Source organism: Macaca nemestrina, chromosome 19, assembly GCF_043159975.1.
Source record: "Macaca nemestrina isolate mMacNem1 chromosome 19, mMacNem.hap1, whole genome shotgun sequence".
NCBI classification, from domain to species: Eukaryota; Metazoa; Chordata; class Mammalia; order Primates; family Cercopithecidae; genus Macaca; species Macaca nemestrina.
Window position 1 is genome coordinate 40474341 of NC_092143.1, and position 25133 is coordinate 40499473.

General features: G+C 43.8%; 1 long non-coding RNA gene across 1 annotated transcript; it reads right to left on the reverse strand.

The window, feature by feature from the left end:
* Positions 1 to 1451: 1451 nt before the first annotated feature.
* On the reverse strand, positions 1452 to 23538 carry LOC105489421 (uncharacterized). Its single transcript, XR_011617232.1, has 3 exons — positions 23150 to 23538; positions 21955 to 21973; positions 1452 to 1642 (listed from the first exon to the last, which is right to left on the reverse strand). It is a non-coding gene; the product is annotated as an uncharacterized lncRNA (long non-coding RNA).
* Between the last annotated feature and the right edge of the window lie 1595 nt (positions 23539 to 25133).

The following is a 25133-nucleotide window of genomic DNA, read 5'->3' on the forward strand; positions in this document are numbered from 1 at the left end:
GTTGATATATATATTAGGTACGGTGCTCTTGGTTGCAAGGAAATGCAATCCCAAATTAAAGTAGCTCTGAAGAATACCTACATTTATTATTGCCCATAACAAGAAGTCCTGAGATAGCATCACCAAGCACAATAAATGTTTGTTTACTTGGATTGACCTGCAGCACTTTCTCTGGAGAGGATTTAAAAAATATATAAACTGTGGTCCCAGTAGCTTGTAGTCCAGCCGGGAGACACATGTTCACAACCCCAAAACAAGGCAGTATAACACACTGAGTGATTGCTGAACTATGCATGGTCTTGCAAGTGCTGAAAGGGAGGAGAGCTCTCTAGCTGGAATGGAGAAAATTCACACACAGAGGATGTGAATGTGCATGAGGTTTTTAAGATTGGGGAAGATTCTGATAGGTGGAGATGTTGGCATGAAGGAGTATTCGAGGTGGAGGAAACTGTTGGAAGAAGAAGAGAAAGTTGATTTTCTGAAGCATGCATGTAAACTGGTTTGATTGGAGTAAAGAATTTGTTCCTCCAGGCATGGAGAGAGGTGAAAGGTGGTAATGTCCATATCCAACCATGAAGACCAGGATCACAACAAGTGAGAATCTCTAAACAGCGCGGAATTGGGAAGGCCATGCTCTCACGTTGTCCAAGGAGGCCCTGTTGAGTGCAAGGCAGACTCTCTCCTAAAGGAAGCCAAACTCCCTCACGGGACACCCAGACTCTGTCAAGCCTGAATTGCTACATAAACAGAAAATAGAGAACAAGAACTGAAGTCCTTGCCCAGAAGAGTCTAGAGCGAGGTGGAGGGAGCTGTGACTATGAGTCAAGAGAACACTTCCAGGGCACTGAGATGCTACCTTCATGGAGTGTCCACTGGCCTCGTGGAAGCAGAAACACTACTGCAGAAGCCCACAAAGGGCAGGAATGAGGAGCAAGTCCAGGATACAGAGGGGAGACTTGAGCTTTTCTGTAGTTTTAAATCTCGTCTCCATTTCCTGAGAGGGCAGGCAGCTGAGGGAAGGAGGCCCGATTCAGTCAAAGAACAGCTATTGGCCACGTGCAGTGGCTCACACCTGTAATCCCAACACTTTGGGAGGCCGAGGCGGGCAGATCACTTAAGGTCAGGAGTTCTAGACCAGCCTGGACAAGATGGCGAAACCTCGTCTCTACTAAAAATACAAAACTTAGCTCGGCATGGTGGCAGGGGCCTGTAATCCCAGGTACTGAGTCAGTAGGCTGAGGGAGAAGAATCACTTGAACCCAAGAGGCGGAGGTTGCAGTGCGCTGAGATGGCGCCACTACACTCCAGCCTGGGCAACAGAGAGAGACTCCATCTCGGGAAAAAAAAAAAAGAAACAAAGAAACAAAGAACAGCTATTGTATCCGTCAGCATGCAAGTAATGGAAGACTGAAGTAATTGTGAATTTGTAAGTTTATTATTTGGTCATTTGTTATAGATTACCATATAATATCTTTATATTTTATATAACAATAAGTCCAGCTGTGGGAAGTTCCAGTGCTGGCTGAGCTGGGTCGGCGATGTCTGGCCTGCGGGGCAGCTTCTCTGGGATTCTTTGGCCTTCTCCCTCAGGACTGCAAGATGACTGCTGCAGCTTCATTACCAAGTGCTCATGCCACATCCTCTGAAACCAGGAAGAAGGTGGAAGGGCCTCTCTATGTACATCCCTCTATTTTAGAAGGAGAAAAACCTTTACCAAAGCTACCTCTATCCCCCACAGTAGGTGTCCATGGGCATCATCCTGACGGGCAGTGCTGGCTCACAACCCTATGCTCCAGGTTCAGCTGAGTGGGGAAAGAGAACATTTAGCCTTTGCAACCTCTCTAATAGGTTTTGGGCTCTGCCAGACAGAAGAGGAGGGTCAGGAATGCACGTGAGCAGGCAAGCCACAGTGCCCTGCCCGTCAGGGCCTGGAGGCGGGACGGGAGATGACATCAGAACAGGCTTCACATGGATCACAAAGCAAGGGACCTGCAGTGCCTTGCTGAGGAGTTTGGAGTTTATGTTGTTACCCTGAGAACCCAGCATAAGTTTCTGTGGTAGGGAGGAAGGCCCTGATTGGCGCTGACTTTTGGAGAAATAACCCTGGAGGCAAAGGTGGGAGAAGATTGAGAAGGGTGTGGGCAGGTCAGGGTGGGGCATGGATTGGGTTGACTGGGACACTTTGGGGACTCTTGGGGGAATTAGTAGACTTTCCCCCAACCTAGGAACATTTAGCTAGACTGTACAGGAATAATCAGCGTGCAGAGAGTCAGGAAACTTGATTCCAGGCCCGGCGGTTCCATTAACTGCATGTGAGGTCACTGCCCTTCCCTGAGCCTTAGTTTCCTCATCTCTTTTTTTTTTTTTTTTTTTTTTTTTTTTTTTTTTGTTGAGACAGAGTCTCGCTTTGTCGCCCAGACTGGAGTGCAGTGGCCGGATCTCAGCTCACTGCAAGCTCCGCCTCCCAGGTTCACGCCATTCTCCTGCCTCAGCCTCCCGAGTAGCTGGGACTACAGACGCCCGCCACCTCGCCCGGCTAGGTTTTTGTATTTTTTAGTAGAGACGGGGTTTCACCGTGTTAGCCAGGATGGTCTCGATCTCCTGACCTTGTGATCCGCCCGTCTCGGCCTCCCAAAGTGCTGGGATTACAGGCTTGAGCCACCGTGCCCGGCCTAGTTTCCTCATCTCTAAAATGAGATCACTGGACTAAATTCTCCACATCTCTCCCTCCTTCAACAATCAACAACACAAGGGTGGCTCTTTGTTTAATTAGACAGATGCTGTCCACCCACTTTATAAACAAAAAAGCTGGGCTGATCTGGGCTGAGTTGTTTGCACACTGCCATCAGCTGAGTGTGATCGTGGCTTTTCCCTCCAACATCTGCAACATCATCAGGAGTGTCAATACTTCCAAATATAATGGGGTTTATTTTCATTAATGATAACTATTGTTATTGAAGAACCAGAGAACTTTAGTCTCATACTGATATTTTGTTTCATGTCTCACTGAATCTCCTCTTCCCAACACATCTCTATTCGTTTTTTTGTTGTGTTGTTTTTTTTTGTTTTTTTTTTTTTTTGATACATGATCGCTTTCTGTTGCCCAGGCTGGAATGTAGTGCAATGATCACTGCCTACTGCAGCCTTGAACTCCTAGGCTCAAGGGAAACTCCTATCTCAGCGTCCTGAGTAGCTGGGACCACAAGTGCATGCCACCATGCCCAACTAATTTTTTTTTTTTTTTTTTTCTGTAGAGACATGGGTGTCCCTATGTTGCTCAGGCTGGTCTCAACCTCCTGGGGTCAAGTGATCCTCCTGCCCTGGCCTCCAAAAGTGCTGGGATTACAGGAATGAATCACCACACCCAGCCTCTTTTACATTTTAAGATGAATATAGGCTGGGCACCGTGGTTCACATCTGTAATCCCAGCACTTTGGGAGGTTACCGTGGGCAGATCATGTAAGCTCATGAGTTCAAGACCAGCCTGAGAGACATGGCAAAAACCTGTCTCTATAAAAAATACAAAAATTAGCCAACTTGATGGTGCACACCTGTAGTCCCAGCTACTCAGGAGGCTGAGGTGGAAGGATAACTTGAGCCTGGGAGGTGAAAGTTGCAGCGAGATGGTACCACTGCACTCCAGCCTGGGCGATAGAGCAAGACTCTGTCTCAAAAAATAAATAAATAAAATAAATAAATATTAAAAACCAGGCATGGTGGCTCACGCCTGTAATCCTAGCACTTTGGGAGGCCAAAGTGGGTGGAAAGCTTGAGGTCAGGAGTTCGAGACCAGCCTGGCCAACACGGTGAAACCTCATCTCTACTAAAAATACAAAAAAAAAAAAAAAATTTAGCTGGGCGTGGTGGCGCATACCTGTGATCCCAGCTACTCAGCAGGCTGAGGCAGAAGAATAGTGTGAACCTGGGAGGCAGAGGTTGCAGTAAGCCGAGAACATGCTATTACTCTCCAGCCTGGGCAACAAGAGTGAAACTCCATCTCAAAAAAATTAAAAATAAAAATAAATAAATAAATAAAATCACATGAGGCTTTTTCAAAAGGCAGATTCAAGAACCCCAGTCTAGACTTAGAGCATCTGTATTTCTAGGGGTGGAGCCTGGGAATGTATACATTGAAAACCCTACCCAGGGAGATTCTGATGGGCCCTGTAAATTATCTTTATTAATATTGGCTAACAGATATTTATTCAAGATCTACTATGGGCCAAGACTGAAAGGTCTAGAATATATAGAAATAAAAAATTTTGTTTGTGCCCTCAAGGAATTCAGCAAATGATGGGGAAAGATAACCATGAAAACAGACATTGACTAAACAGTATAAACTCTTCAAAAGACACAAGTACTAACTGTGATAGGAACACAGATGAGGGGCTTCCAAGCATGCCAGGCAAGAAGCCTTCCCAGAGGAGGTAGCACTTGAATTAAGCTTTAAAGACCATCAAAAGTTTCACAAGGTGGGGATAGGGAAGCCACAGGAAAAGACCAGGACTTCAGAAATATAGATCTTACAAGTAAGGTACAGAGACTGAGCAAGCAGAGACCAGGTAAGAGGTCAGGGGAAGTGAAAGGGGAATTAATAACAACAGAAACTCCTCCCTGCTTTCTCCTTGCATCTGTGTCTGCAGACTGCCCCATCTTTCTCTTGACCTGCTGTGCCAACCCTGGGGAATCACAGACAGAACTGGCTGTTGGTTCAGGGGTGTGAAGTTAAGGAAGTTGAGAAGATGCTACTGCAAAAGCCAGATGGGGCCGGGTACTGTGGCTCATTCCTGTAATCCCAGCCTTTGGGGAAGCCAAAGCAGGGGGATCACTTAAGTCCAGGAGTTTGAGACCAACCTGGGCAACATGGAGAGATCTCATCACTACGATTTTTTTTTTTTTAATAGCTGGACATGGTGGTACATGCATGTAGTCTCAGCTACTTGGGAGGCTGAGGTAGGAGGACTGCTTGAGCCTGGGAGGTTGAGGCTGCAGTGAGCTGTGATTATACCACTGCATTCCAGCCTGGGTGACAGAATAAGACCGTGTCTCAAAACAAATAAAAAAGCCAAACAAACAAAAAGAACCAAATGGGTGGGGAGGGGGTGCTACTCTGAGCTTTTACTGAAAATACGTGAAACCGCCCTACAGAAATTAGCAACTAAAAAAGCAGAGGGCTGGGCTCTGCAGCTGGGTCTGAGATCTTCCTCCCTAGCCTCTCCCCACATACCCCTTAGGCTGCAGTTGGCCTTTGAAGAAGTATCTTCTCTTCAGTTTCCCTTCTCTCAAGGCTGGCCCTGGATGCACAGACCCATGACACCTCATTGGCAAATACATTGATTATGGGGATGGGGTCAAACTCGCAATCTGCTGCAACCTATCCCTTGAGGGTAGCCAAATCTATTTAATTTGACCTGAGTGGTCTTTTCTGAAGATAAACTAATTATACAATCCGCAGTTTTCCCTCTCTCAAAAGCGTACCCTTGGCAGTTACCTGGCTCTGTGGATTCATTTCATTCAGCTTCCATTGTTGAACACGCTTCAAAATCCTGTTGCTTCTATCCCTAATGCTCTATTTAACAGGCCCCACAGTGCACCAGCCCCTCACAGTGAAAGCTCGCCTAATCCTGACACGCGTAGCCTAGAGCAAAGATGAGAACTGTTAAGAGTTTAGACTAAGGTAGGCTTCATTTAATGATTTACAGAGTCTCCCTATCTCTCAGAAAAAGTTTAGAGAACGCTTTTTATGTGAGTCAAACATCAATCTCTCCCAGAGCTTCAAGACACTCATTAGGCACCACTGTTTGCAAGGTAGCCAGCATGAAGATATTCAAGGCTAGGACAAATACAGAGAAATGGAAATGCTTGCCTGAAGCCGCTGAAGTTTCTAGAATACAATATTCAGGGTGACCCACAATGAAGAGGCTGCTGAGCCTGCTGTGGTCTATTTCCTAGACCTCAGCTTACAAACAGCAAAGGGCAGCCCCTTTGTGTTCTACTGTCTATCCAGATTCCTTGGAAGGAAGAGTTTGCTTCGGGAAGAGATTTCAAAAAGGTCAATAAGGCAAGATTGAGAAAACCTGGGGTAGCCCAGGCAGGGAAAGATGTGTTCTCCCTCCCCTGTGGCTAAAAACTGATGCCATCGGTTATTTGCATGGGTGAAGGCTAACAGTTGCTTGCCTATCCTGGCATATCACAGCTGGAAGGAATTCCAGAGACCACTAGCCCAATCCCATCACTGACAGATGAAGGGAAACCCTTGGGCTCAGCAAGTGAAGTGATTTTCCTGAAGTCACACAAGTTAGCAGGCTAGAACTGGGTTCTGGGTCTCTGCTAGGGATTGAATGTTTGTGCCCCTCTCCCCTCAAAATTCACATGTTGAAACTTAATTCCTAATATGATGGTATTTTGAGATCAGCCTTTGTGAGGTGATTAAATCATGAGTATGGTCATGAATGGGATTAGTGCCTTTATAAAAAAGACCCGAGGGGCCAGGCGAGGTGGTCCACGCCTGTAATCCCAGCACTTCTGGATGCCAAGACAGGCAAATCACTTGAGGCCAGGAGTTCAAGACCAGCCTGGTCAACATGGCAAACCCCATATCTACTAGGAATACAAAAAAAAAAAAAAAAAATAGCCAGGCTTGGTGGTGCATGCCTGTAATCCCATCTACTCAGGAGACTGAGGCAGAAGAATCACTTCAACCCGGGAGGTGGAGGTTGCAGTGAGCTGAGTTCGTTCCACTGCACTCCAACCTGGGCAACAGAGCAAGACTCTGTCTCAAAGAAAAAAATAAAAATTATAAGAGACCCAAGGGAGCTCATTCCACCATATGAAGACATAGCAAGAAGGAGCCATCGATGAGAAAGTGGGCCCTTATCAGACAATAAATCTGCCCGAGCCTGATCTTGGACTTCCCAGTCTCCAGAACTGTGAGAAATAAATTTCTGTGACTTATAGTCACCCAGTCTATGGTATTTTGTTGTAGCAGCCCAAACAGATTAAGACAGACCCCAAACCCATTGCACCACACTGTGTCCCTCCCTACACCACATCCTTAAAAACCGACCTTATTTCAACCAAAGAAATTGCTGGTGCTGCATATTACAAAATAAACCTTCTATTGAAAAATATTTTTCTTCTTTTTCCAAAACCTCAGAACTCTCAAGTTTGCCTGTGTGTGTGTTGACACCTATGTGTAGTATAAACTCACCTGTCTCTGAGAGGGGAGAGATTTAAAGAGATCATCTTGCCAGGCCTCTGATTCTAGGCCAGGTAGGTTAAATGATGGCCACAGCTAGGAGCTAAAGAGGAGATCAAAGGACTCTGACATTTCTTTCAACTTCGAGTATTGCTGTTTTCCCACTTCCACTCTGGGAAAAACAGTGAACTGAATCACTATGGAGTTGATATCCTGCTGTGTTTGGCTGCAGACCCTCCAATTCCAGATAAATGCACTCTCAGTCCTGCCCGTCTTCCAGTAGACAGAGAAGCTAGAGAAGAGCTCTGCTGACAGAACACCTCTAGGCTGCGGCCATGCTCCGTCTGCTCTGGGGAGTGGCCAGAAGTCAAGACCAGAGTCCAAGCTGCCTCTGCAGTTGGGATGAGGGGAAAGGAGAGTCAGGAGCGGCTGCTGGAGTAACAGCTGGGAATGCTGACTGACAAGCAGTGGGATAAACCATGTTGGAGAAGGGCAGTTGGGAAGGAAGAATGTGATATGGTTTGGCTCTGCGTCCCCTCCCAAATCTCATCTCAAATTATAATCCCCAGGTGTTGAGGGAGGGACCTGGTGGAAGGTGATTGGATCATGGGGGCAGTTTCCTCCATGCTGGTCTCATGATAGGGAGAGTTCCCATGAGATCTGATGGTTTTATAAGGGGATCTTCCCCCTTCACTTCCTTCACATACTCTCTCACCTGCTGCCCTGTAAGACTTCCCTGCTTCCCCTCTGCCATGATTACAAGTTTCCTGAGGATCAGCCATGTAGAACTATGAGGCAATTAAACCTCTTTTCTTCATAAATTACCCAGTCTCAGGCAGTTTTTTGGTTTTGTTGTTGTTGTTGTTGTTGTTGTTGTTGTTTTGAGACAGAGTCTTACTCTGTCGCCCAGGTTGGAGTGCAGTAGCGTGATTTTGGCTTACTGCCAACCTCTGCCTCCTGGGTTCAAGAAATTCTCCCATCTCAGCCTCCCAAATAGCTGGAATTACAGGCATGCACGACCACACCTGGCTAATTTTTGTATTTTTAGTAGAGACAGAGATTCGCCATGTTGGCCAGGCTGGTCTCGAACTCCTGATCTCAGGTGACCCACCCGCCTCGGCTTCCCAAAGTGCTAGGATTACAGACATGAGCCACTGTGCCCGGCCAGGCAATTCTTTATAGCAGTGTGAGAACAGACTGATACAGGGTATGAACCAAGCTATTTGGAATGAGAGTGGTGAAGAAGCAGCTGCCCAAGGCAGTGGTACTGGGATTAAATTGGACAATTAAGAGATAGCAGCAGTACTAAGGACAGGAATCCAGGTAAAGGAACATGGGACAGAAATACAGATGAAAATGAACTCAACATTAAGAGCCTGTTTAGTCCACCATCCCATCTTCAGGCAAGACTACAGAACACAGCTTTGATGAGGGGGCAGATTACATTGGGATGGTAATTAGCAACACCAAGGTTAAGGCCCAGAAATGTCAGCATGTGCAATTGGCTACAACACAGCCTGTTGGCATTCTATATGTTCAGCCTAGAGTGAAGATGGTTCTTCCACAAGGGACTCTTACACAAAGGTGTAGTTGCAGCCCCTGATTTGCTGGATCCTGGGAACCGCTTGGGAAATTTTGTTTCACTTGGGCAATCTTTTGAGTCCAACCAGTATGAAGGATTCACTTATGTGTGGATCTGCTGGCCTGGGACACCCAGTGGAAACCAGAACACAAGGACACAGAGGCCCCAAGAGAAAAATCCGGCTGGATGGGGTAGAAGTCCTGAATGTTGGGGCAGGGGGAGCGGGTGGGGGAAGCAGACTGGGCAGTGAGTACTGAGTGGGAATGATGGGTTCTATACAATATGAAGTCATTCTCCTTCTTCACCTCCTCGACCCCCATTCCTCCTGTTCCAGAGTGCATGTGCCTTAGGAAGAAGACACCTGAATGGTAAAACTCAAGACCTGGATCACCGTGGGCTCCAGCCCCTATGCCTGAGGACCCCTATAGTGGTTTCTACCCTTCACCCATCCCTGAGAAAATAGACCTGGGCAATTTGCAGAGAAAGACACTTGAATCAGAGAAAAAGCAAGACAGAAAGATTTACATGAGCTAGAGAGAGATGGTGGCAAACCCCAGAAAGCACCAAAGGGCAAACCCCAGAGGTCGAGGTCCACTTAGCAACACCACAAGGACAATTAGCAACATACAGTTTAGAGGGAAACAAAGATGGAGTTCTAGCTCCTCCACTCGCCACCTCTATTAGTCAGGGCTCTCCAGAGAAACAGAACCAATATGATATTGTCTTAGTCCGTTTTCTGTTGCTTATAACAGAGTACCTGAAACTGAGTAATTTATAAAGAGAAAAGATTTATTTCTTATACTTATGGAGGCCAAGAAGTTCAAGTTCTAAGGGCTGCATCTGGTGAGGGCCTTCCTGCTGATGAGGACTCTGCAAGAGTCTTAAGGCAGGGCAGGGCACCACATGGCAAGAGGACTGAGTATGCTAGTTCAGGTCTCTTGGTCTCTCTTCCACTTTTTTTTTTTTTACATGGAGCCTTGCTCTGTCACCCAGGCTGGAATGCAGTGGTGCGATCTTGGCTCACTGTAGCCTCCATCTCCCTGGCCCAAGCAATTCCCCTGCCTCAGCCTCCTGAGTAGCTGGGATTACAGGCGCACACCACCACGCCTACCTAATTTTTTTGTATTTTTAGTAGATATGAGGTTTCACCATGTTGGCCAGACTAGTCTTGAACTCCTGACCTCAGGCAATCTGCCAGCATCAGCCTCCCAAAGTGCTGGGATTACAGACATGAGCCACTGTGCCCGGCCTTCCTCTTCTTATAAAGCTACCAGTCCCATTCCCGTGATAACCCATTAATCTATTAACCCGTTAATTTATTAATCCATTCATACATGAATGCCTTAATCACCTCTTAAAGACCCCACCTCTCAATACCAACACATTGGAGAGTAAATGAGTCTTGGAGGGGGCATGAGTTTTGGAGGGGATAAATATTCAGACCATAGCAGATACATAGAGATACATAAGAGAGAATTCATTATAGAAATTGATGTACATGATTATGGAGGCCAAGACATCCCACAATATGCTGTCTGCAAGCTGGAGAACCAGGGAAGCCAGTAGTGTAAACTCTCAGTCCAAGGTAAAAGGCCTGAGAACTTGGAGAAACCACTGACGTTAAGTTCCTGGGTCCACGGGCCCACCAATCGGGGAAGCTTTGATGTCCCAGGGCAAGAAAAGATAGATGTCCCAGCTCCAGAAGAGAGCAAATTCACCTTTGCCATTTTGTTCCATCCCAGCTCTCAGTGGATTGGATGATGTCTGTCCCTAGTGGTGGGGGCAATCTTCTTTCCTCAGTCTACCAATGCAAATGCTAATCTCTTCTGGGAACACCCTCACAGACACACCCAGAAATAATGTTTTACCAGCTATGTGGGTATCCCTTAACTCAGCTAAGGGATTAAACATCACACTACCTATCTGCCCTAGGGAAATTTATCGAACCTCTCTAAGTGTTTTGCACTATAAAATCAGGGTCTTATAAAGCCTTAATGAGATCATTTCTGCAAAACACTTAGCACAGTGCTTGATGCATACTACACTCTCAAAAAGGTGGTAGACTATGTCATTGTGGTTGGCTGAACAAAGGACTAGCAGTATTGAGGGTAGGTGACCAGAGGGAGATGAAAGTATGGAAATCTAGATGGGGCTGGATGGCAACAGATACCCAAGAGAGTCAGAAGTGAAAACTGGGTCAGTACAATGGAGGCTGGTGGCCAGAGTGAGCAACTGGCTATGGCATTTGCCCATTAGCAGTCTGAGGCAGGTGACTTTAGTAAGGGAGAAGAAACAGCAGGAGCAAAGGATGACAGAAGGAGGTGCAGGGGTTGAGATTCCCTCTGTTCAAGGGAAGTTCTTGCAGAGCAACAAAAAGGGGGAACTCTTGTCCAATCATTCAATAAACATCATTAAAAGGAAAGAAGGCAGGATCCTCCCCGTTGGCAGGAAGCTACTAACATAGCTGGTCTAGGGACAAGCTAGCCCTTTCCTAGGTTCATAAGGCCCAGAGGACCTTAAAAATACTAATGGGTTGGGTCAGGAGCAGTGGCTCACGCCTGTAATCCCAGCAATTTGGGAGGCTGAGGCAGGCAGGTCACCTGAGGTCAGGAGTTCGAGACCAGCCTGGCCAACATGACAAAACCCCGTCTCTACTAAAAATACAAAAATTAGCCAGGCATGGTGGCACACACACTCCAGCCTGGGCCAGAGAGTAAGACTCCACTTCAAAAAAAAAAAGCCATTTTAATGGCCCTTCTTTTTTAAAAAACTAAATAAAATTATTTGTCTTTCTATTTTCCTCAACATTATCTTTCTCATTGCATGGCTATATACTTATATCAAGTTTTCAACCTGCAAAGAGTCTAGAATTATGTGGATAATATGGCATTTGGGAGAGAAAAATACTAGTAAGACCTAGGAAAAAACCCACATCAGGGAAGGCAGTGATCAGTATTCTATGAAAATAGGATCTAGAAAAACATCCATGCAATGCCACCAAATCAGGTGTTGGCACGAGAAGAGGAAGTCTAGCCAATGTTGTTCCTGATTACAAATATACTCCCTAGTCTGATGAGGACCAAAAGTAACAAGAAACATTAAGATGATCAGCCTCATTTTCAGTGATTAGTTTTCCCATGAGAGTCAACCTTCCAGAAGCACCTGGCCCATCACAACAAACAGTCGCTTAGGGCCTTGAATACCGGTAGAGGCAGGTTACCTGGGAGTAGCTGCTGTCTCCATTCCTCTCATTTACAACATTGCTGGAAAATGGGGATTCTTTAAAGAAAAAGTTAAAATGGGAAGAGATGAGACAGCATGACTTATTTTCAGGCCTCAGTCTACTGCTTTTCTCTTGCCACCTCTTTTCCCTCAAGAACTAGTCCACTGCCAACATTTTGCCTGTCACTTCTAGGCTATTGACTCCTATAGTCAAATCTTGTCCTCTTTCCTGCCTAGGATATGTTTCTCCATGAATTGCACTCTTATCTTAAGATGAATGTTTTCTTAAAAAACACATTATCTTCTTCCAAAATAGCTTCCTCACCAGGCTTCCTGTGTCCATCAATTTTTATTATTTTTCTCTCCCTCTTTTCCCAATCACGTAGGCTCCTAACACTGGAGTCTGAACAATCACAATAGCCATCTACATGATCTTTCTGCCTCTGGTCCTGCCCACCCTTTAATGAATCCTGTATACAACAGCCAGATTAATCCTCCTAAACATGACCTTCATCATCCTCTCTACTCAAAAACCTTCACTGGCTTTCTAACGGCCTGTAGAATAGTCTAAAATACTTGTGGGACATTAAAGGTGTACTATAAGTTGTGCTCCTCCTCCTCCGATCCTATTTCTCACTGTCTCTTTACAGCAGTGTTTCTCAACCTCAGCTGGACATTTTGGACCTGATAATTATGGACATTTTGGACCTGACGATTTATTGTCGGCGGCTCTCAGGCATGTGGTAGAACTTTCGGCAGCATCCCTGGCCTCTACTCACTACATGTCAGTAGCACCCCCGTACCCCAATTATGACAAACAAAAATGTCTTCCAACATTGCCAAATGTCCCCTCTGGGGGGCAAAATCTCCCCAGCTGAGAGCCACCACTCTATAGGAAAGTCAACTCTGTTCTTCCACCCCCAAAATAATAAAAACAGACATTCATTCATTCATTCCTTTGTAGATGTATGATTGTGCCTCTTGCTTTGCCATATTACTTATCCTACTAGAAGGCTTTAAAAAGCTTAAAACCCTTGCAAGAATAGAGATCTTAAGTATCAGAGAGATAAAGACCAAACAGATCTCTAACTTTGATACACAAAGCCCTCCAGCATCTGGCCCCAGGCTTGTCTCTTCCCCGGCATCTTCCACCAGCTCACCCTCACTGTCTGTACTCCATGCAAAAAGTTTCCCTGGAAAACACCGGTTTCTCAGCTTCAAGCCTCCTGCAGTTTACTCCCTCTGCCTCTCTTCACAGCTCAGGGGCCACAGATTCTCTTAATCTGGGCCTCAGGGTCCTGAGTACCTGCTCTGTCTGCACAGCCTGTGGCCCTGTGCACACCTCTGTCAATATCCTTAGCACACTGTATTGGCATGTACATCTATTTCCCTGACTCCGCAACTAGACTATGAGCAATTTAAGGGTTAACTCTGTGTAATACTTGCCATTGTTTCTACAAAGCCAAGCACAATGCCCTGACATGTAGTCAAAATAAAGATAGTTCATATGTATTGAGTGATAACTGTATTGAGTGTTGTTCAAACCACTTAGCATGTTTTTATTCACTCAATTATTCTTCAAAAAACCCATAAAATATACATGTCATTATCCCCATTTTACAGATGAGAAAACTGGAGCTCATACTAGAAAATAAACCTAAATAGGCTGGTTTCAAAACCTATACTTTTGGCCGGGCGCGGTGGCTCAAGCCTGTAATCCCAGCACTTTGGGAGGCCGAGACGGGCGGATCACGAGGTCAGGAGATCGAGACCATCCTGGTTAACACGGTGAAACCCCGTCTCTACTAAAAAATACAAAAAACTAGCCGGCCGAGGTGGCGGACGCCTGTAGTCCCAGCTACTCGGGAGGCGGAGGCAGGAGAATGGCGTGAACCCGGGAGGCGGAGCTTGCAGTGAGCCGAGATCCCGCCACTGCACTCCAGCCTGGGCGACAGCGCGAGACTCCGTCTCAAAAAAAAAAAAAAAAAAAAAACCTATACTTTTAATCCACCATACTAATAGATAACTAATGAATTTTTTTCTTGAATGAATGAATGATACTACATCTCAGTGGGAATATCAATATATACCAGGCTTTGTATCAGTCAGGGTTCTCCAGAGAGAATTCTGGAATTCAAGACCAGCCTGGGCAACAAAGCAAGACCTATCACTAGAAAAAAAATAATAATAACCTTTTTTTAATTAGCAGACACAGTAGCATACACCTGTAGTCCTAGCTACTCAGGAGGCTGAGGCAGGAGGATTGCTTGAGCCCGTGTTTCATACATATGCTTTTGGGTCTGTTCTCTAGAAGAACACTGACTTAGTTTTTTTTGGTTTTTTTTTTGTTTTTTTTTTGTTTTTTTTTTTGAGACAGAGTCTCACTCTGTCATTCAGGCTAGAGTGCAGTGGCGTGATCTCGGCTCACTGCCATCTTCATCTCCCGGGTTCAAGTGATTCTCCTGTCTCAGCCTCCTAAGTAGCTGGGATTACAGGCGTGATCCACCACACCCAGTTAATTTTTGTATTTTTAGTAGAGACGGAGTTTTCCCATGTTGATCAGGCTGGTCTCATAATCTGGACCTCAAATGATCACCCACTTCAGCCTCCCGAAGTACTGGGATTACAGGCGTGAGCCACCGTGCCGGGCCTGACTGATAATATTTTTAGATATATATATCTAGAGAGAGATATTTATCTTAAGGAATTGGCTCTTGCGATTGTTGGGGCTGGCAAGTCGAAAATCTGCAAGGCAGGCCAACAGGCTAGAGTCCCAGGGAAGACTTGATATCACAGTCTTGAGTCTGAAGACAGTCTGGACACAGTAAGCCTTCCTCCTCGAGGGTTCTTTTCTCTGAAAGCCTGCAACTGATTGAATGAGGCCCACCCACATTATAGAAGGTAATCTGCTCAACACAAAGCCTACTGATTTACATGTTAATCATGTCTCTAAAATACATTCACAGCAACATCTAGACTAGTGTTTTACCAAACAACTGGGTATCATAACCTGGTCAAATTGACACATAAAATTAACAGGCTTACCACAGATGGGCAAATCTGGGGCAAATGAGAACTGGTTTATTCCACAGCAATCATCCCTCCCCCGGGCTCAATGGTAATAATTATCTATTCCACCCATTTGAGGTTTATTATACATTGACTTGCTTTATTGTTTGTTTTTGATTTCCATTTGTCTTGTCTCACCAATTAGACTAAAATCTCTTTCAGGCAAGGAGCATGTCTTCTAATTCTGTAGAATCACAATGGAGATAAGCACACAGCAGGTACTCACAATGTGTTAGATAAAAGAATAAGTTTGAAGAATGATGATAAAAATAAATAAGCTAAGAAAACCCTCTGGATAGATAAATCAATAGTGTTAACCTCACTGCACTAAGTGAACAAGGTTTGATCAACTGCCAGAGATCCCTTCTTTTAAACACAAAAGTAAACATCTTCATCTTCTGCCCTGTCGAGTTTAAGCTTCTACTCCCTAGAACCACTTAAGGCTTTGAACATTGTCAAAGGGATGTTTCTATTTGGAGGATCTGAGAGTGGAAGCCATGTTGGATGGAGGAGAGAACTCTAAGGTGGTTTGAGGCCCAGAAGGTGTCAACAAACTAGGAAGAGTGATGGAGATTGTGGAAAGTAGGGCCTCTAACCGGAGGGTTGATGACTCCCCTGGAATGAGAATATTTTTAGATACGCATGATGAATTAATAGAACATTTAAGTTCAAGGAATGGCAAACAGGAGCAGTATCCTCCTTGCCAGACCTCCAAGTCCAAGACTCTGCCCAGCTCTTCCTGACCCTCCAGTCACGTTTAGTGGCCCCTCTCCACTGTTTTTTCTGTCCATTTATATTTTATATGTATCACCTTCACACTGTATTATAATTATGTGTTTGTTTGTCTGAATCCCTTACTAGACTATAAATGTCTAGAAAACGAAGACCACCCCGTTCATCTTCATATCTCCTAACACCTTGAACAATGACCGGCACACACTTGGTATTTAACATGTGTTTGTGAAAAGGAGAAGGGTTGGAAGTAAGAGCAGAACAGGGACCCAAGCAGCAAGAGAACCAACTCAGGGAAACAGTGGAGTGACACAGAGGGCACTGGACACGTGGAATCTGATTTTGATTCTCCTTTCAGAATGAAAGTGAACAGGGAACTTGAACTTCCTGGACCTCAGTTTTATTGCCTAGAAGATAAGGTTTTTATAGTGTTAGAATTGTATGAGCATCCAAGAAGGGAAATACATAGCTTAGGAGTTAGGTGTTTAAAAAAAAATGCATGTACAAAAAATAAAGCTAAATCCAAGGCATAGATCTGATTACTTCAAAGGAAAGAAAGAGGGAAAGGAAGGAAGTCACAGCAATGTTAATTCAAACTGTCATTAACTAAAATTTGGATTGGGTGCAGTGGCTCACACTTGTAATACCGGCACTTTGGGAAGCTGAGTTGGTTGGATCACTTGAGGTCGGGAGTTTGAGATCACCCTGGCCAACATGGTGAAACCCCATCTCTACTAAAAATACAAAGTTAGCCAGGCATGGCAGTTTGGCACCTATAATCCCAGCTACTCTGGAGGCTGAGGCATGAGAATCACTTGAACCCAGAAGGCGGAGGTTGCAGTGAGCCAAGATGGTGCCACTGCAACACTGTGAGACTCGTTTGAAAGAAAGAAAGAAAAGAAAGAAAGAAAGAAAGAAAGAAAGAAAGAAAGAAAGAAAGAAAGAAAGAAAGAAAGAAAGAAAGAGGTAAGGAGGGAGGGAGAGGAAGGGAGACAGAGAGAGTGAGAGAGAAAGAAAGAAAGAAAAAGAAAGAGAGAGAAAGAAAGGAAGGAAGGAAGGAAGGAAGGAAGGAAGGAAGAAAGAAAGAAAGAAAGAAAGAAAGAAAGAAAGAAAGAAAGAAAGAAAGAAAGAAAGAAAGAAAGAAAGAAAGAAAGAAAGAGAAAGAAAAAGAAAGAAAGAAAGAAAGAAAGAAAGAAAGAAAGAAAGAAAGAAAGAAAGAAAGAAAGAAAGAGAAAGAAAGAAAGAAAAGAAAGAAAGAAATGGATTTGGTTAGAAAGAATATATGGTGTGATTTGTTCTTAATAATTTCCTGAGTTAATTAATTCTAACTTAATTTTGAGTATGTAAAGGCAAAATAATATAGCTATGTTTATAATACTGAACATAACAAATTAGAAAATTTGAAGACCCAGAGATTACAACCATGAAAATACGTAAGTAATCATACTTTATTTTATGTATGTATGTATGTATGTATGTATGTATGTATGTATTTACTGTTAGAGATCAGGTCTTGCTTTGTTACCCAGGCTAGGCTGGAGTGCACTGGCACCACCATAGCTCACTGCAGCTTCAAACCCATGGGCTCAAGCAATCCTCCTGCTTCAGCTTCCCAAGTAGCTAGAACTACAGAAGCATGCTACATGCCTAGCTTTTTTTTTTTTTTTTTTTTTTTTTTTGGTAGCGATAGGGTCTTCCTGTGTTGCCCAGACTGGTCTCAAACCCCCGGATTCTGGCAATCCTACTGCTTTGGCCTCCCAAAGTGCTGGTTTTACAGGCATGAGCCACCAAGCCCAACCAGTAGCCAAGCCACATTTTAAAGAAAAATAAAGTCAAAGCTATTTGAAGTATTCCAGAGTATTTTTTCAAATGTATGGCAGGGGGAATGTTCTAAATTATATTTTAAAGCTAGCATAACAGTGATAACAAAGCTAAACAAATATGTCATGACAAAACTTTACACCAATCTCACTTTCAGTATCAATTCAAAAACTTAAATACAATAAATACAATAGCGAACAAAATCAGGCAGCTCATAAAAGAATAATAGGCCATGACTAAATGGGGTTTATTGCAGAAATGCAAGGCTATTTTTCTATTAGGAAATGTAATATATAATTTACCATGTCTGGCAATGAAAAGAGAAAACAGTCATATGATTATCTCCATGACTGCTGAAAAGAGAGATGATATTTAATAAAATTGCAGTGTTTATTCTAAATAAAAGCTGTTACTAAATAGTTTCTTTTATTTTTTATGTATTTATTTATTTTTGAGACAGGGTCTCCCTCTGTCACCCAGGGTGGAGTGCAGTGGCACGATCTCTGCTCACTGCAACCTCCACCTCCTGGGTTCAAGGGATTCTCGTGACTTAGCCTCCCAAGTAGCTGGGACTATAGGTGCGCACCACCATGCATGGCTAATTTTTGTTTAGTAGAGATGAGGTTTCACCATATTGGCCAGTCTGGTTTCAAATTCCTGGCCTCATGTGATCCACCTGTCTTGCCTTCCCAAAGTGCTGGAATTATAGGTGTGAGTCACCACACCAGGCCAAAAATAGTTTCTTTAATTCAATTAAACAAAAATTTATTAAACATTTACTGTATGCCAGGGAGAGTTCTAGGCACTTGGGCTATGGCAGTGAATAAAATAGACAAATATCCCTGTCCTCTTGAGGCTTATATTTTAGTGCTGGACACACACAATAAACAATGTGTCATGATTAAATAAATTGTAAGAAGACAATAAGCCATATGGAAAATAAAGTAGAATGGATAGGAAAATGAGGAGAGCTCAGAGTGGGAGGCAAGAGTCATTTTAAATTGAGTGGTCAGGCCGGGCACAGTGGCTCACACCTGTAATCCCGGCACTTTGGGAGGCCGAGGCTGGTGGATCACCTGAGGCCGGGAGTTCGAGGTCAGCCTAACCAACATGGCAAAACCCCATCTCTACTAAAAATATCAAAAAAATTAACTGGGCATGGTGGCAGGCACCTATAATCCCAGCTACTCAGGAGGCTGATGCATGAGAATTGCTTGAATCCGGGAGGTGGAGGTTGCAGTGAGCCGAGATCATGCCGTTGCACTCCAGCCTGGGCGACAAGAGCAAAACTCCGTCTAAAAAATAAAATAAAATAAAAAATAAAAATAAATTGGGTGGTCAGGGTAGGCTCAATGAGAAGGTGGCATTCAGCAGATAGTTGAAGGAGATGAGGGAATGAGCCAGACAGATTTCTGGGGGAAGAGTTTTTCTGAGCAGAAAGAACATGCCAGTTAAGTTGAAGAAACAGTAAGGAGGTCAGTGTGGCTGGAGTTTATTTTAGTATAAGGAGTGAGGTCGGGTGTAATGTTTGAAGTTATGACAATGACATGTTCACAGAACTACATCAAAAGACAGAAAGGACAGCATCTTGTACCATGTTTCTTCTTATCAGGGAGGAAAGTATGTCCTGAAGCTTTATAGCAGACTTCATTAAACTGTCAATTCTCCCTTAAATTCATCTATACATTTGATATAATCTCATGTATTAAAGCCAACAGAAATTTTTTAATGCATAAGCTGATTTCTCAAGTTTATATAGCAGAGAAAAAAGAAAAAATAAAGACAAAAACTCCAAAATTGAAGGATAAATAAGGGAAATACAACTTATCTGCTAGTAAAATAACTGGACAGTCATCTGAAAGAAAATAAAGTTGAATCCCTACCTCACATCTTAAACTAAAATAAATTCCAGATTGGCCAAAGAGGGAAGAGACTTTACAGAAAACATTGAATAGAAGACTAACTTTTCAATGTAAACTTTCTGTCATTTAAATTGCATAGTGCATGCATTATGTATTTAAAAATCATTGTATTTAAAACATACTCAGATTCTTACATAGGCAATATAGTGTACTAGAAAGTCACAGACCTGAGAATCTAGTGGTGTTTTCTAGTCCTAAATTTGCACTAATAAAATTACAACCTTGGACAATTCATCTTCTTTTCATCTCTAAAGTGTATTAGGTCAGACGAATTCCTGTGTCTTTGAGCTCTAAAACTCTCTAACACTTTAAATTTAAGCTTATAAACTGACTTATGAGTACTTTTTCTACTGTAACTGGTTTTAATGGTTTTCCTAGTAAACAACAGATGCTTTATTATAAAATTTAGCTTCAAACATTATTCAGTGCCCACTCCAGTCACACCATTACCACTGAATGAAGACAGCATGCAAAGTGCATTTTAGGGCTCAGCCAGGAGTTTCTGGGCTGTCAATGGTGGAGGTAGCTGGTCCTCTCTTATACTATACAAATAGATAAAGAAAGAATTGCCTCATGGGATTGAATACCTTGGGTGGTAAGGCCTGTGACTCATACCAGAGATTTCCAAAGGGATTCTACTGTCTGTAGCCAATCAGCTGTCCATGATTCAGAGGCGCATTGTCTGGTTTGAGGCTTATTTGGATCTTTGACTTTTTTCTGTGCCCCACCTTTTGGCTATCCTACAAAATACCTCCACCAAAAAAGGAAAAGAATAAAAACATAAATCAATCGACTACTTGTTAACAACTTTACCAAAATAATAGCAATTGTTAGCTACTATAGCCAACAGGCAAATAATTTTATGTATTTTAAGAAACTTAAAAACTGAAAAGCATCTTAGCTACCGTCTAGTCTAAACCACACATTTTACAGATGAGAAAAGTGAGGCTTAGTGAGGTGAAAATGACTTGCTTAAGATACACAGCCAGTTCCTGGAAAATCCAACCCCCAAAAATTCATGTGTTCTAGCACCTGGTCTGAAGCTGTTTCCACCTGTCATCTTTCATCCTTAAATTATTTTCAAAACTGTGCTGATACGCTTGTGTCTGAATATCATCAGCCTAATAAAAGTGTGTATTTTTTTCCCAATATTGGTTTGGCTTCATCTGCTGTATCTGTACTCTGATATTCTTTAGACCTATGACCTTGGGAGTAGAGCTTCTAAGCAGAAAACTGAGGGAGGAGACCGAAATCTAAGAAAATCTAAATGCCAGTTTAGAACTGCCCTGGAGGACATATTTCTTACCCAGCCCTCCCTGCCACCGTCAGTTTCCAGTCACTTCCCCAGGAACACTTGTCATCAGACACTTTTTTTTTTTTTTTTTTTTTGTGGTAACCTTCTGTCCCTCCCTTTCCACTCCTATCTGCAGCCAAAATGATTCTTAGAGTTTATCTCAGATACATGCCCAACTTAATTCTACCCAGGAAAGAGCTGTTAGCAAATTTCCTTGGGGATTTGTATTTCCCATTAATTTAAGTAGGTCATTGCACTAAAGGAAGTACAAAGATGGAATGAATGAGAATAAGCTGCTGGATGGGGCTTGTGTGAGATCTGTGAAAATGGAGGGAAGATGGGCAGAGTGGCAGGGTGAGGCCAGCGAGGGAAGTCCCCTTGGGAGCTTTCAGATGACTCAGACCTCACAGCCTTACTAGTCAGAGAGGCTGACAGAGTCAGACAGAGTCAATGTTTAAGGGTCCCTAATCCTAGCAATGTAGAGTCACTGTCCTGCCTGTGTCTATACATATTTCTTCTCAAAGAAAGGAGGGCTCCGAAGAGCACAAGAGACAAGCTATATAGGAGGATGCCATTTTGCAAGTTGAGAAGAGGTGCTTGGGGCTGAAAAGGTGGAGGTGGATGACCTGCAATGCAGAGGTCTTATTAACATAGTTTACCTGCTTCCAACAAAAACCAAATGATCACTTTCTCACCAAGCTGCCCAATCTCCCTTTGAAAAGTCCATTCTGGTAAGTAGAGACCTACAGTCCACAAAATAAACATCCCCGGTTGGATGCAGGGTCTTGGGTAAGACACTTTGTGGGGTTAGACTGAGTAACACCAGAGTAAAATGATAAGGATTACCTTTCAGGGAGAAGGAGGGAGGAGTCACCAGGGGGAAGAAACATTGTGGGAAAGTGAACATTGCTGACAGGCACAACCCTGGCATATTCTTACATGAGTGCCCTGAGACTCTCTGACATAGATGGCCCTAACCTTCTCTCAAAACCTCCTAGAAGTCTACTTCCTGCCAAGTGCAGCAAAGCCTAACCCACCACCCCCAGCACACACCCCACCTCATCACAGGATATGGTCCGGTTTGCCATTGCTTAGCCACGGCAACTCTACGTACCAGGCTATAGGTATTTTACCTGTGAAGAGATAGAAATAAGTTGTCTCATTAAACGGGGGTTTGACACTGTTGCCACTAAAATTTTGACTCTTAAGATATATAGTGACACAGGCTACAGATCTATTGATAAGGCAAGTTCACTCCCTAAGACTCGTCTGCTCTGTGGTACACACACATCCAGGCATTCACTCATGGATTAAATAATTGTGCAGTGTTTATTAACCAACAGGCAGTATAAGCAGGAATATACAAGGATGAGAAAACTGTCCTCTTGAACCTCATACTGCAGTCAGGAGAAGCACTGTCCCAGAGAAATAACAATGTGAGTCATACATGTAATTTTTTTTCTTTTTTTGAGATGGTGTCTTGCTCTCTTGCCCAGGCTAGAGTGCAGTGCCATGATCTTGGCTCACTGCAACCTCCACCTCCCGGGTCTGCGACCTCCACCTCCCGGGGTCAAGCGATTCTCATGCCTCAGCCTCCCAAGTAGCTGGGATTACAAGCGCATACCACCACGACTGGCTAATTTTTTGTATAGTAGAGACAGGGTTTCACCATGTTGGCCAGGCTGGTCTCAAACTCCTGACCTCAGGTCATCCACCCACCTTGGTCTCCCAAAGTGCTGGGATTACAGGCACGGGCCACCACACCTTGCCCATAATGTTAAATTTTCTGGTAGCCAAGTTAATCTTATTTTATTTTTTATTTATTTATTTTTGAGACAGAGTGTTGCTATGGCGCCCAGGCTGGAGGGCAGTGGCATGATCTCAGTTCACTTCAACCTCCACCTCCCAGGTTCAAGCGATTCTCAAGCCTCAGCCTCCTGAGTAGCTGGCATTACAGGCACCCACCACTACACCTGACTAATTTTTGTATTTTTAGGAGAGACGGGTTTTCACCATGTTAGCCAGGCTGGTCTCAAACTCCCGGCCTCATGTGATCCACCCTCCTCAGCCTGCCGAAGTGCTAGGATTATAGGCATGAGCCACTGCACCCAGCTGAGTAGCCATGTTTTAAAAGGGTAGAAAGAAACAAGTGAAATTGATCCTAACAATATATTTTAGTTAATACAATAGACCCATATTATTATTGTGTCAACATGTAATCAATATTTTAAAGTTATTAATGAGACAGATTGCATTCTTTTTTGTACTGAGTCTTTGAAATTCAGGGTATATTTGATATTTTTACTTACAGCCTATGACAGTTACTAGTAGGTGTCAACTTGACTGGATTGAAGGATGGCTGGATGGCTGGGGAAGCATTATTCCTGGGCGTGTCTGTAGGGGTGTTGCCAGAGGAGATTGACATTTGAATCCATGGACTGGGAGAGGAAGACCCATCCTCAATGTAGGCGGGCATTATCCAATCGGCTGTCAGCGCATCTGGAACAAAGCAGGGCCAAGTAGCAGCACTCAACCGTCAAAGCAAAGGTGGGCATAGTTATTATAGTCAGCAGAGGCAAAGCAGCAATCAGAATAGTCTGACACCTGTAGAGCTCTAGGATCGGCTAATTAGTCATGGTGTTCCTAGAAGTGAAATCAACAGGAAGCCTACTGCCTTCCTACTTGATCTACATAAGCAGAAAACTTCCAGATCAAGTGAGCAAAAGTCTAATTTGAATTATAAAAACAGAGAATCATGGCCCTTCAATCAATTTCCAGACTGGAGCCAGTTTACAGAACCAAAACCCCTTGAATGAAGGGGAGGCTGGGTCCTCTTGAGGAAGGACCCCACTACACTACTGAAATTTCATACTGTTAATCATTCTCCCAAACTTCCTCAAGGATATCTCTGGCCTTTTAGCAGGGTAACTATGCATGGAGGAAAGGAAATTAGTCAGAACTTTTGGGGACTACTGGACACTGCCTCTGAGCTGACACTGATTCCAGGGGACCCAAAATATCATTGTGGCCCTCCAGATGGAGTAGGAACTTATAGATGTCAGGTAATTAATGGAGTTTTATCTCAGGTCTGACTTACAGTGGGTCCAATGGGTCCCTGGACCCATCCTGTGGTCATTTCTCCAGTGCCAGAATGCATAATCAGAATAGACATACTTAACAGCTGTCAGGGACCCCACATTGGTTTCCTGGCCTGTGGGGTGAGGACTACAACGGTGGGAAAGGCCAAATGGAAGCCATTAGAACTGCCTATATCTATAAAAACAGTAAATAAGAAACAATATTGCATCCCTAGAGAAATTGCAGAGATTACTGCCACCATCCAGGACTTGAAAGATACAGGGGTGGTGATTCCCACCACATCTCCATTCAGCTTTCCTATTTGGCCTGTGCAGAAGACATATTGGAGAATGATGGTAGATTATCATTAGCTTAACGAAGTGGTAACTCCAGCTGTTGTACTAGATGTGGTTTCATTGCTTGAGCAAACTAAAACATCTCCTGTTACCTGATATGCAGCTATTGATCTGGCAAATGCCTTTATCTCCATCCCAGTCCATAAGCCCCACCCAGCAGCAATTCGCCTTCATCTGGCAAGGCCAGCAATACACCTTCACTGTCCTACCTCAGGGATATCTCAATTCTCCAGCTTTGTGTCATAATCTTGTTTGCAAGGATCTTGATCGCTTTTCCCTTCCACAAGATATCACACTGGTCCATTACATTGAAGACATTAGGCTCATTGGACCCAGTGAGTGAGAAGTAGCAAGTACTCTGAACTTACTGTGAGACACTTGCATGTCTGGGGATGAGAAATAAACCTGACTAAAATTCAGGGGCCTTCTACCTCAAAGTTTCTAGGGATCCAATGGTGTGGGCCCCGTCGAGATATTCCATCTAACTGAAGGATAAGTTGTTGCATCTGGCCCTTCCTACAACCAAGAAAGAGCCTGATATTGTTTGCCCGTGTCCCTACCCAAATCTCGCCTTGAATTGTAATAATCCCCATGAGTCAATGGCGGGGCCAGACATAGATAATTGAATTGTGCAGGCAGCTTCTCCCGGACTGTTCTTGTGGTAGTGAATAAGTCTCATGAGATCTGAATATTTTCTTTTTTTTTTTTTTTTTTTTTTACTTTGTGGCTATTAGAAACTTTATTTTATTTTATTTATTTATTTTTTTTTTTGAGACGGAGTCTCGCTCTGTCGCCCAGGCTGGAGTACAGTGGCCGGATCTCAGCTCACTGCAAGCTCCGCCTCCCGGGTTCACGCCAT